Source organism: Bombus affinis, unplaced genomic scaffold, assembly GCF_024516045.1.
Source record: "Bombus affinis isolate iyBomAffi1 unplaced genomic scaffold, iyBomAffi1.2 ctg00001037.1, whole genome shotgun sequence".
Taxonomy (NCBI): Eukaryota; Metazoa; Arthropoda; class Insecta; order Hymenoptera; family Apidae; genus Bombus; species Bombus affinis.
In genome coordinates, this window is record NW_026109518.1 from 20001 (window position 1) to 32513 (window position 12513).

Consider the following 12513-nt stretch of genomic DNA (forward strand, 5'->3'; position numbering starts at 1 on the left):
GAACCGGATTCCCTTTCGCCCAATGGGTGTGTTTCTTTCGCTCAATTTTTATTTGTTTGTTGCAATTTGTATGATCTTAGGACACCTCATCTGCATAGGATTTCTCTTAGGGCTTAGGATCGACTGACTCGTGTGCAACGGCTGTTCACACGAAACCCTTCTCCACGTCAGTCCTCCAGGGCCTCGCTGGAGTATTTGCTACTACCACCAAGATCTGCACCGACGGCGGCTCCAGGCAGGCTCACGCCCAGACCCTTCTGCGCACACCGCCGCGACCCTCCTACTCGTCAGAGCTTCATGAAGGACGGTGCCGAACCCACGAGGGGAAAACGAGACTCGCGTGCCTTCCCACTTGCCACTGACGGCGGAGTATAGGCGCGACGCTTCAGCGCCATCCATTTTCAGGGCTAGTTGCTTCGGCAGGTGAGTTGTTACACACTCCTTAGCGGATTCCGACTTCCATGGCCACCGTCCTGCTGTCTTAAGCAACCAACGCCTTTCATGGTATCCCATAAGCGTCGACTTAGGCGCCTTAACTCCACGTTTGGTTCATCCCACAGCGCCAGTTCTGCTTACCAAAATTGGCCCACTTGGCACTCTGATCCAATATCTCGTGGCTTCATGATCCAAGCAAGCCAGAGATCTCACCCATTTAAAGTTTGAGAATAGGTTGAGGTCGTTTCGGCCCCAAGGCCTCTAATCATTCGCTTTACCAGATGAGACTCGCACGCGTTCGATGAGAACGGTCGAGTGCCAGCTATCCTGAGGGAAACTTCGGAGGGAACCAGCTACTAGATGGTTCGATTAGTCTTTCGCCCCTATACCCAGTTCCGACGATCGATTTGCACGTCAGAATCGCTACGGACCTCCATCAGGGTTTCCCCTGACTTCGTCCTGACCAGGCATAGTTCACCATCTTTCGGGTCCCAACGTGTACGCTCTAGGTGCGCCTCTCCTCGCAATGAGAACGAGACGCCCCGGGAGTGCGAGGCCGCATAGTTGCGCGGCCCATCCTCCCTCCATCGACGCGAACGCCGATTTTCACTTTCATTTCGCCTTTAGGTTTTAATGTCCCAATGACTCGCGCACATGTTAGACTCCTTGGTCCGTGTTTCAAGACGGGTCCTGAGAGTACCCAAAGCAATAGCGTCGCCGACCGGTAATTCGAGATTTGGCCAGTCCAAGATATCCGCGCTGCTAACAGCTGCCAATACCCGAGCACGGGACGTAAGCCCGAGACTGCGGAGTAAGGGCGAAGCTTGCGGCGGTCCAGACGCACACACACATATTCGAGAAAATGGATTGGTTGCGGCCCGATACCGTGCGTGTACCGTCGTGCAGTCGGCCGGGCGACCGAGGGTCTGCCGCGTACGCCGAAGCGACGCGACAGGCGCCCACTCGGGCCGTAGACCGACACACAACGGGTCGCGACGTTCTACTAGGGGAGAAGTGCACGACTACGACACCGGCGCGTTCGACACCGAAGGTGGCGTGCCCTCGCTAATGGAACCACGAAGGCCCACCCGGAGCATCGCTCACCAACGGGAACCGGCGCCGTCGACGATGAATCTCCCCATTCGATCTTTTGGGTTTCTCAGGTTTACCCCTGAACGGTTTCACGTACTCTTGAACTCTCTCTTCAAAGTTCTTTTCAACTTTCCCTCACGGTACTTGTTCGCTATCGGTCTCGTGGTTGTATTTAGCCTTAGATGGAGTTTACCACCAACTTAGGGCTGCACTCTCAAGCAACCCGACTCTAAGGAGAGATCCTCCCGAAACGCGTTCCGGTCGCTACGGGCCTGGCACCCTCTGTGGGTACATGGCCCCATTCAAGATGGACTTGGACGCGGTTCGACGTCACGGGATAAACGGATCCTCCCGAACACTACATTTCCCAACGGCGGAACCGCGGGATTCAGTGCTGGGCTAATTCCTGTTCGCTCGCCGCTACTAAGGAAATCCTTGTTAGTTTCTTTTCCTCCGCTTAGTAATATGCTTAAATTCAGCGGGTAATCTCGCCTACTCTGAGGTCGCTTCAACGTCACGACACGAGACAAAAATGTGATTTTTTTATTCAAAGAAAAAAAAAACACGTTCGTGCCGTGTATGCGCGAACACTTCGAACAAAGCTATGAAACTCCAGTACGAGAGAAGGTGGTATTTTTTTTATCTCTATATGCGAAAATCGCCTCAAAGAGAAAAAAAAATAAAAATTCGAATAGAACGAGAACACTCTTTCCTTCCAGAGAAGCGTTTTAAGCATCGCGCCAAAGTGCCCTTTTCTTCGTACGTCGTATCATGTTCGAGCTAAGACTCACGCCAGACATCCTAAAACGATCGTCGGTGATTTTTAACGCCCGTCCTCAGTCTCTTACAGCCGTTTCTCTACTCTCGACAAATTCCAGCGGTTCCTTGTTTTCTGCCGGCACAGAGATCGAAACGGCAAAGTTTCTTTGCTCTGTACCGACGACGACGAAAACGCACGGGAACGCACGCAAGTGGAAAAGCGAGCGAGACGTACACTGTGGTGTGTTCGGGGACTGGACGACCGTCGACGTTAGGATGCGCGGTCCAGCGATAGACGCCGAAAAGGCATGGGATGACCAACACTCTCTGTTTTTCGAGTACTTGTAGCGCCGAATTGCCTTAAAAAAAAATCACACGCGCGCACGACTATCACGTCGTACGCGCGTGTATACCTCGTCTTTAATTAAATCAAAGTTTCACTCCAGCCTCGCCAAAGGGGATCGTCTTCTTCCTCGTCTACGATCTCTTCTCCTGTACGTGTCCAGAGATTCTCTCTGGCATGACGACGACGACCATCCAACGACTTTGTAACGGACTCTCGTGCGCATCTTCGTCAGGTACGGAAACGTTGCGCAACACCTCGAGCTTGGTAAAACACCCGTAGCCGATCATAGACACGCGCTAGTTCGCACACGATTTCTACGATTTCCGACGAACGTGGCTTTGGGCCAGGGCCGGCGGGCAGAGAGATACGCGAACGACGGGGAAAATTCGTCCCGATACAAGTAACGCGTACTCTCCGATCTCCGCGCAACGCCTGGGGATCATCTCCCTAAGTCATCAGCGCTCGAAGAAATCACGTGTGCGTTCCCGGATCTACGGCTCTCTTTCGGGGATAAATTACAAGCACAGAGTATGTTAAACGCAACGACGACCCATCGATGCGACGGTCCTCGTCGTTGTCAGTCGCTCGCGCAGAGTATATCTCTACGCACGAAGAGACGGAGTGGGCATTAGATCCCTGGGGCTATTCGAGTAAAACGTCTTAAGAAAAGACGGTTGTACGGCAAAATTCCGCACCGTTACCAAGTTTACTTTTATCTGAGGCTGTTCTCCTTCTCTCCTCTCTCGACCGAGTTCCCATATTTGCTTTCTCTCAGTCTCGCCAAAATAATATTCATTTAAGACGACGTCGGGGGCGCGGACATCGTGCTCATCGAAAACCTGCAAACGTATGCAAATCTGCTGATATGAAAAAAAAATCGGTCACGAGGACAACACTACGTATATATATATATATATATATATATATATATAATATATTCGATAACCGACACGAAGCGGTGCATAAGCGGGCGGTCGTACGAAAGGACGACTCACGACGCCGCTAGCACTCACGCAGGTCCGTGACGGTTCTCTCCGCTCTTATTCGTATCCTTCTTCGTGCGCTTCCTCCGACTCTGAAACGTTCTACGTATCGTAAGAACGACGGCGGGTTGTCGAAGGCACCAAGGGACAGAGAGAGACAGAGGTAGAGTTTCGTAGTGTCTCCCGTGAACACGATAGTTTATATATCGAGCATGCGTACGAATTGCACGGTCTCGACACGACCGCGACGAACGCCGACGAGCGTCCAACAATCGCTCGTACGTCGCGTACGTTCTCTCGCGTCCGCTCTTGTTCGTATCCTTCTTCGTGCGCTTCCTCCGACTCTGAAACGTTCTACGTATCGTAAGAACGACGGCGGGTTGTCGAAGGCACCAAGGGACAGAGAGAGACAGATAGAGAGGAACGACACGCAACGCAAGCAGTCTTAGGTTTACGTGAGCAACCCTCAGCCAGGCGTGGTCCAGGAATTGTATCCGTGGACCGCAATGTGCGTTCGAAATGTCGATGTTCATGTGTCCTGCAGTTCACACGTTGACGCGCAATTAGCTGCGTTCTTCATCGACCCACGAGCCAAGTGATCCACCGTTCAGGGTAATCTTTTCATATATTTTTTAAAACTCTTGTACTCCATGTACTCTTAATACTCGGTTCGAGCGAAGCCGAGATCCGACACGACCGACCAACGGGAATCGGACGCGCAGAAGTCGCCGGAAGATCGACGACACGAAAACGTTCGAAAATGAAATCCGACGAACGCGCGAAGATACGCGCGTCCGCCGGCCGGGCGAAAAGTACATTATGATATATAACAACCATCGAGATCGAAGCTCCGTTCGTCAGGAAACGACGGGGATATAACACCCGATTCTGAATCCTCTGTGCAGCACACGATCTCGCGAAGAAATACGCACGGTGGCTAGCCCATATATATATATATGTGTGTGTGTGTATATATAATACGATATGCATTCCTCTCGTCCAATTATTCAAGAAAAAGAGCGTGCGCCTCCATCGTTCGGGTGATGTAAAGATTCGATGGGACTCGCGCGACCCTCGGCCTCGAGCGGTCTTTCCTCCCAATATCCAGAAGCCGAGCTTTGAAAAAACTCTAGCGACGGCACGGGTGTCCGACTCACGACATCGAGGCTTCGAAGTCGGCGATCTCCTCCGAACGGATGGCGATCGCGACGACTCAAAGCGTGAAAAATCGACGAAAGAGAACACATCTCCGTTCAGGTGATTGTTTTTTTTAAAAAATAAAAAAATTCGATGGGACTCGCATCCATCTACCTCGCGCGGTCTTTCTTCCCAATATCCAGAAGCCGAGCTTTGAAAAAACTTCAGCGACGGCACGGGTGTCCGACTCACGACAACGAGGATAGACAGCCTGCGGTCCCCTCTGAACGGGTTATATGCGACGAACTAGACGAAACTTTAGTCGTTCAGGTGGTATAAAAAAAAAAAATTCGATGGGACGCACGCGCAGCCGTCGTCCTCGAGCGGTCTTTCTTCCCAATATCCAGAAGCCGAGCTTTGAAAAAACTCTAGCGACGGCACGGGTGTCCGACTCACGACATCGAGGGTAGACAGCCTGCGGTCCCCTCTGAACCAACTTCGGCTAGACTAGTTACGAATCGTTGCTACGCATCGTCATCATAGTCATCGTCATCATCATCATTATCATAGCGGGCCAACATCCACGCAATGCGTTTTCGTTCTAGGTTACCCGATCCACGAGTATGTTACAAGTGGTTTCGTTATTTCGAACAAAACGACATACGAAGAACACACGCCCTATGGGTAGGAAGCACGTTTCGAGAACGACCGAGAGCGGTGAAAGAGACGAAAGGTCGACGCGCATAAGGTATCCATGGATCTTCGAAGAGAACCTTCGAAGATATGTCGGTATCCTTTCTACATGCGCGACTCGCTACTCGTACTTTCGCTCTCGTCGACTCGTTTTAGTCGCTTCGTTCGATCCCAAAGAGGAGTCTTCGATGTCCCGTTGCTAGGAGGAGAGCAAACGCAACACAGACCACGAAACATAGAAGAGAATAGGCGAGCATGATCTCTCCGACACGAGGCACTTTAGAGATTTTGTTATTCGTTTGTACGGTCTCCACGACGCAAAAAAAAAAATACGAGATCGTGGCGGCGGGTCTTTCTGTATACGGCCTCACGCAAGCGCCTCGATCTCATTTCTCTTTACGGGTGGTTTCCATTCGTAATTTTTCGTTCGATATTCGTGTCAAAGTTTAATTTTCGAAAGCTCAAGTTCCCATTTATAGTTTTATTATAAAATCATAATATTCGCAGACGGCGGGTCTTTCTGTGTACGACCTCACGCAGGCGCCTCGAATTCGTTTATGTATGTATATATATATATATATATATATATATGTATCTCTTCATCCCGATGATCGAGAGAGAGTGCCACCTTCTCTTCATATAGTTTCGTAGCTGGAGGGTCGTCTCCTCCTTATGTCTTTTCATCATTTTGCCAACGGAGTAAGCCACGCTCCGGGCGAATTTAACTGTTCTTTGTTAAAGTATATAGCTTGTTGATACGTCGTATATACTTTGGTTCGTCGATATAGGAGGAGTACGGCTCCTTACCGACTTATACAGTTTCGTATTTTTCAAGTGTTCAAGTCAAATTCTTTAAGTTTTTGTGTTATATCGTTAATGATCCTTCCGCAGGTTCACCTACGGAAACCTTGTTACGACTTTTACTTCCTCTAAATGATCAAGTTTGGTCATCTTCCCGGTAACATCGGCAATGCTTATCACATTGGCCGCGCACCAGTCCGAAGACCTCACTAAATCATTCAATCGGTAGTAGCGACGGGCGGTGTGTACAAAGGGCAGGGACGTAATCAACGCGAGCTTATGACTCGCGCTTACTGGGAATTCCTCGTTCATGGGGAATAATTGCAAGCCCCAATCCCTAGCACGAAGGAGGTTCAGCGGGTTACCCGGGCCTTTCGGCCAGGGAAAACACGCTGATTCCTTCAGTGTAGCGCGCGTGCGGCCCAGAACATCTAAGGGCATCACAGACCTGTTATTGCTCAATCTCGTGCGGCTAGAAGCCGCCTGTTCCTCTAAGAAGATTTGTTTGTACGTTGGTAGTAAAAACCCACCGACCGAAGCCGGGGGCCTTCGAGATACCATAAGTTACGTCTATTTAGCAGGCTAGAGTCTCGTTCGTTATCGGAATTAACCAGACAAATCGCTCCACCAACTAAGAACGGCCATGCACCACCACCCACCGAATCAAGAAAGAGCTATCAATCTGTCAATCCTTCCGGTGTCCGGGCCTGGTGAGGTTTCCCGTGTTGAGTCAAATTAAGCCGCAGGCTCCACTCCTGGTGGTGCCCTTCCGTCAATTCCTTTAAGTTTCAGCTTTGCAACCATACTTCCCCCGGAACCCAAAAGCTTTGGTTTCCCGGAAGCTGCCCGCCGAGTCATCGGAGGAACTTCGGCGGATCGCTGGCTGGCATCGTTTATGGTTAGAACTAGGGCGGTATCTGATCGCCTTCGAACCTCTAACTTTCGTTCTTGATTAATGAAAACATTTTTGGCAAATGCTTTCGCTTCTGTCCGTCTTGCGACGATCCAAGAATTTCACCTCTAACGTCGCAATACGAATGCCCCCATCTGTCCCTATTAATCATTACCTCGGGGCTCCGAAAACCAACAAAATAGAACCGAGGTCCTATTCCATTATTCCATGCACACAGTATTCAGGCGAAGGTAGCCTGCTTTAAGCACTCTAATTTGTTCAAAGTAAACGTATCGGCCCACCTCGACACTCAGTGAAGAGCACCGCGATGGGATATTAGTTGGACCGCCCGCGAGGAGCTAAGCCCACCGATAGGACGTACCACATAATGCCAGTTAAACACCGCGAGCGGTGAACCGACACTGTGACACACAGATTCAACTACGAGCTTTTTAACCGCAACAACTTTAATATACGCTATTGGAGCTGGAATTACCGCGGCTGCTGGCACCAGACTTGCCCTCCAATTGGTCCTCGTTAAAGGATTTAAAGTGTACTCATTCCGATTACGGGGCCTCGGATGAGTCCCGTATCGTTATTTTTCGTCACTACCTCCCCGTGCCGGGAGTGGGTAATTTGCGCGCCTGCTGCCTTCCTTGGATGTGGTAGCTGTTTCTCAGGCTCCCTCTCCGGAATCGAACCCTGATTCCCCGTTACCCGTTACAACCATGGTAGGCGCAGAACCTACCATCGACAGTTGATAAGGCAGACATTTGAAAGATGCGTCGCCGGTGCTAGATGACCATGCGATCAGCACAAAGTTATTCAGAGTCACCAAAACAAACGATGGACGGACAGACGAGCCATCCGCCACCGATTGGTTTTGATCTAATAAAAGCATTCCTACCATCTCTGGTCGGAATCTGTTTGCATGTATTAGCTCTAGAATTACCACAGTTATCCAAGTAAATGTAGGTATGATCTAAGAAACCATAACTGATTTAATGAGCCATTCGCGGTTTCACCTTAATGCGGCATGTACTGAGACATGCATGGCTTAATCTTTGAGACAAGCATATGACTACTGGCAGGATCAACCAGGGATCTTATAATATATTCCCAAAAACCAGCATTTTCGTTTAAAAGTTCTCTCTGTGTCGTAGGTGGGACGTAAGCACCGTACGACGAGACTTTTCATTTTATATATATATGTAATATGACTTAGAGAGCAACGTTCCATGGTTCAGTAACAACGTCACTCAGCCACTTTAATTCTCCTCCTCTCTCACCATCATATATCGATACAAAGATTCATACTTCACAGAATTATTTCTGTTTGTAACTTTTCTCCTCCAACTTCTCTCGTAGAATATAACTTAGCGGTAAAGCACGTATACGCATGCTGGACATACCGTAAGAATATTCTTTTATAAGCTTCAACACCTCTGTAGAGACGCGTTACCAGAAGATAACGCACTCTACAGAACGCCAAAAGGACCATCGTGCAGCTACAAATAGCTTACAACCGATGGTCTCTGCAAGAATGGCTACTCCGTAAGTACAAGCACACACGCATCCAACTTTTGTCAAATACGTGCACACAGGTCACCAGCTTCCCGACTAAGGGGAAGCTTGCCACGTTAACGGTCATTACGTCCTAGACTTCGACCCGCGGCGCAGCAGTGTAGAGAAAAAACCAGTACGAGAACGGAGGAACAGTCGAGAAATAGCGTAAAATACACTAAGACTCGAGGAGCGGTGACTGAATTCTCAACCGAGGCCGTAGAATAGCCACGCGCCCAGCGCTGTTCCGACCGAACCGTCCGGCTCGACGCTTCTCTTATAGATACCAAGGGGCCGGCCGGAAGGCCGGCGCCGGTCGGGCTAGCGGCCGCGCGCTTATGGTGCAAAACCTCCGTAGCAACGTACCGTTCGGAAGGGACGCTGGAACTTAGTCGCTCGCACGTTCAATAACTACTATATAAAGGCGATATCCAACCATCGAAATATTTTACCACAAGCATTATTAACATATTATAAATGCATTTTTACCAAAAAATTAATTTTTTTTTTCACCGAAAAATTGCATCAGTAAACATACAGTTTTATCGACTATGGACGAAAAATAACTTTATAATCGATTAAAACACGTTAAAATAACACGAAATATGTAAAAAGATATATACCTTGTAACATTAATTAACGAAAAAATTGCAAAAATATCCCAGTCGTATCAGTCCGACGGAAGCTAATTTTTCAAAAAATTCGACAAAAATGTTTAATCCGATTGTATTTAATAGAGATATAACGATCCCTGTCAAAAAAATTATACCTTATAACGCTTTTTAACGAAATAACTCGAAATAACCATTTCGGACTTTTCGCACCGGCCGAACTTCTTCAAAGTCCCAACGTCCCGTCGCATAGTTCCGTTTCTAGAAAACGTTCCAGCGACCAAATAAACGCTTAATCCCGACGTAAAACGTCGAGATACGTCCATTTGTGCAAAAATATTCCTACCTTGTAACACTTTTAAGCGAGATAACTCGAAAAAACGTGTTCGATACGGAAATTTTTCAAAGTCCCAACGAAAAAATCGAAACTTTGTAGAAGGTCTTGGGGACGACATAAACGCTTAATCCCGACGTAAAACGTCGAGATACGTCGATTTATGCAAAAATATTCCTACCTTGTAACACTTTTAAGCGAGATAACTCGAAAAAACCTTTTCGGTCTTTTCGCACCGGCCGAACTTCTTCAAAGTCCCAACGTCCCGTCGCATAGTTCCGTTTCTAGAAAACGTTCCAGCGACCAAATAAACGCTTAATCCCGACGTAAAACGTCGAGATACGTCCATTTATGCAAAAATATTCCTACCTTGTAACACTTTTAAGCGAGATAACTCGAAAAAACCTTTTCGGTCCTTTCGCACCGGCCGAACTTCTTCAAAGTCCCAACGTCCCGTCGCATAGTTCCGTTTCTAGAAAACGTTCCAGCGACCAAATAAACGCTTAATCCCGACGTAAAACGTCGAGATACGTCCATTTATGCAAATATATTCCTACCTTGTAACACTTTTAAGCGAGATAACTCGAAAAAAACCTTTTCGGTCTTTTCGCACCGGCCGAACTTCTTCAAAGTCCCAACGTCCCGTCGCATAGTTCCGTTTCTAGAAAACGTTCCAGCGACCAAATAAACGCTTAATCCCGACGTAAAACGTCGAGATACGTCCATTTATGCAAATATATTCCTACCTTGTAACACTTTTAAGCGAGATAACTCGAAAAAACCTTTTCGGTCTTTTCGCACCGGCCGAACTTCTTCAAAGTCCCAACGTCCCGTCGCATAGTTCCGTTTCTAGAAAACGTTCCACCGACCAAATAAACGCTTAATCCCGACGTAAAACGTCGAGATACGTCCATTTATGCAAAAATATTCCTACCTTGTAACACTTTTAAGCGAGATAACTCGAAAAAACGTGTTCGATACGGAAATTTTTCAAAGTCCCAACGAAAAAATCGAAACTTTGTAGAAGGTCTTGGGGACGACATAAACGCTTAATCCCGACGTAAAACGTCGAGATACGTCGATTTATGCAAAAATATTCCTACCTTGTAACACTTTTAAGCGAGATAACTCGAAAAAACCTTTTCGGTCTTTTCGCACCGGCCGAACTTCTTCAAAGTCCCAACGTCCCGTCGCATAGTTCCGTTTCTAGAAAACGTTCCAGCGACCAAATAAACGCTTAATCCCGACGTAAAACGTCGAGATACGTCCATTTATGCAAATATATTCCTACCTTGTAACACTTTTAAGCGAGATAACTCGAAAAAACCTTTTCGGTCTTTTCGCACCGGCCGAACTTCTTCAAAGTCCCAACGTCCCGTCGCATAGTTCCGTTTCTAGAAAACGTTCCACCGACCAAATAAACGCTTAATCCCGACGTAAAACGTCGAGATACGTCCATTTATGCAAAAATATTCCTACCTTGTAACACTTTTAAGCGAGATAACTCGAAAAAACCTTTTCGGTCTTTTCGCACCGGCCGAACTTCTTCAAAGTCCCAACGTCCCGTCGCATAGTTCCGTTTCTAGAAAACGTTCCAGCGACCAAATAAACGCTTAATCCCGACGTAAAACGTCGAGATACGTCCATTTATGCAAATATATTCCTACCTTGTAACACTTTTAAGCGAGATAACTCGAAAAAAACCTTTTCGGTCTTTTCGCACCGGCCGAACTTCTTCAAAGTCCCAACGTCCCGTCGCATAGTTCCGTTTCTAGAAAACGTTCCAGCGACCAAATAAACGCTTAATCCCGACGTAAAACGTCGAGATACGTCCATTTATGCAAAAATATTCCTACCTTGTAACACTTTTAAGCGAGATAACTCGAAAAAACCTTTTCGGTCTTTTCGCACCGGCCGAACTTCTTCAAAGTCCCAACGTCCCGTCGCATAGTTCCGTTTCTAGAAAACGTTCCAGCGACCAAATAAACGCTTAATCCCGACGTAAAACGTCGAGATTACGTCCATTTATGCAAATATATTCCTACCTTGTAACACTTTTAAGCGAGATAACTCGAAAAAAAACCTTTTCGGTCTTTTCGCACCGGCCGAACTTCTTCAAAGTCCCAACGTCCCGTCGCATAGTTCCGTTTCTAGAAAACGTTCCACCGACCAAATAAACGCTTAATCCCGACGTAAAACGTCGAGATACGTCCATTTATGCAAAAATATTCCTACCTTGTAACACTTTTAAGCGAGATAACTCGAAAAAACCTTTTCGGTCTTTTCGCACCGGCCGAACTTCTTCAAAGTCCCAACGTCCCGTCGCATAGTTCCGTTTCTAGAAAACGTTCCAGCGACCAAATAAACGCTTAATCCCGACGTAAAACGTCGAGATACGTCCATTTATGCAAAAATATTCCTACCTTGTAACACTTTTAAGCGAGATAACTCGAAAAAAACCTTTTCGGTCCTTTCGCACCGGCCGAACTTCTTCAAAGTCCCAACGTCCCGTCGCATAGTTCCGTTTCTAGAAAACGTTCCAGCGACCAAATAAACGCTTAATCCCGACGTAAAACGTCGAGATACGTCCATTTATGCAAATATATTCCTACCTTGTAACACTTTTAAGCGAGATAACTCGAAAAAACCTTTTCGGTCTTTTCGCACCGGCCGAACTTCTTCAAAGTCCCAACGTCCCGTCGCATAGTTCCGTTTCTAGAAAACGTTCCAGCGACCAAATAAACGCTTAATCCCGACGTAAAAACGTCGAGATACGTCCATTTATGCAAAAATATTCCTACCTTGTAACACTTTTAAGCGAGATAACTCGAAAAAACGTGTTCGATACGGAAATTTTTCAAAGTCCC

At 47.4% G+C, this 12513-nt stretch overlaps 2 non-coding genes and 1 pseudogene across 2 annotated transcripts; all 3 read right to left on the reverse strand.

The window, feature by feature from the left end:
• LOC126928525 (large subunit ribosomal RNA) overlaps nt 1-2033 on the reverse strand; it is a 5615-nt pseudogene extending 3582 nt beyond the window's left edge.
• Nucleotides 2034-4075: 2042 nt separating this feature from the next.
• LOC126928521 (5.8S ribosomal RNA) lies at nt 4076-4230 on the reverse strand. Its single transcript, XR_007716744.1, has one exon. It is a non-coding gene; the product is annotated as a 5.8S ribosomal RNA (ribosomal RNA).
• Nucleotides 4231-6319: 2089 nt separating this feature from the next.
• Nucleotides 6320-8242, reverse strand: LOC126928523 (small subunit ribosomal RNA). The gene has a single exon (XR_007716746.1). It is a non-coding gene; the product is annotated as a small subunit ribosomal RNA (ribosomal RNA).
• Nucleotides 8243-12513: the final 4271 nt, after the last annotated feature.